Raw genomic sequence first — 1,183 nt, 5'->3', positions numbered from 1 at the left:
ATTATGAAGAATGCATAAGAGATGTAAACAAAAAAGCCATCTTATCGTTACTCATGCTTATTACTTTCATTAAGCTGTACATACATAGTATAAGTTGTTAATTCTCGCTATTACGCACAAATTTGTATCCACATTAGTACTACTTGGCAAAAAAATTAAAACATGCACATGAATCAATTACACATATATAACCCGTAATTCCGCATCATGCTCAAACTCGATACCCGCACATGTTCGAATTATTACTACACACTTGTTTACAAGCACAGTACATACTAGGACAATCATCATTTGTATCGTGATTAATAACATGTTCCATGTCAACTCATGTGAATCATAAAAAAAAATATGCACACTTCAACACCAATATATTACCATCAATTAACTATCATTCAGCTGCTCACATCATCACACAAGCCATCTATTTGCACTGTCAACCATATATTGTCATATCACTAGACATGCTATACTAATTCCATGCAAATAAATCACTCAATCCTTCTGTTTCAACATATTAGCTTTTTATTTGTATATCTACCCCAGTTTACATTATAATTAATAACATCATAAAGTCATTGTACATTATTCATGGACTATTATACGACTTACCTCATCCTACAACGATTTATTCAACACATATTATGTTCTATCTCATATTCATGCCGATAATATACTCAACATCATGTAACTAGAAATGATTTAAGCATTATAACGATACCCTTGGTCAAAATATAAAAGAAACCGTCAACTTGCTGAACCGATTTACTCGGTCAAGTGTACTCGGCCGAGTAACACACACTCGCTCGAGTACCAACCAAGTACTCGACCGAGTACTCCAACTAAAATACGGAGTATTACACCTTCTGTTGATGTTGTACAGTTCTGCGTCACCCTCTTCTCCAGCTATTCTAGGCTCACCCCAAATCCCACCAAAACTAACATTTATTTTGCTGGGGTTAGGGTTGATGTCAAGAACTTGATCCTTGCTAGTACTGGGTATGTTGAGGGAACATTTCCTTTCAAATATTTAGGTACTCTACTACATTTTTCCAGGCTGACCATAGATATGTTCTAACCTCTTATGACTAAGATTAGGAGTAAAGTTGGGTACTGGGCCAGTCAGCAACTTTCATATGCCGGAAAGGTACAGTTACTCAATTCTGTCATTTTTGGTATCCTTTCT

The sequence above is a fragment of the Silene latifolia genome, chromosome 7 (genome assembly GCF_048544455.1).
Source record: "Silene latifolia isolate original U9 population chromosome 7, ASM4854445v1, whole genome shotgun sequence".
Classification (NCBI taxonomy): Eukaryota; Viridiplantae; Streptophyta; class Magnoliopsida; order Caryophyllales; family Caryophyllaceae; genus Silene; species Silene latifolia.
Note: the sequence above shows the minus strand (reverse complement) of the source record.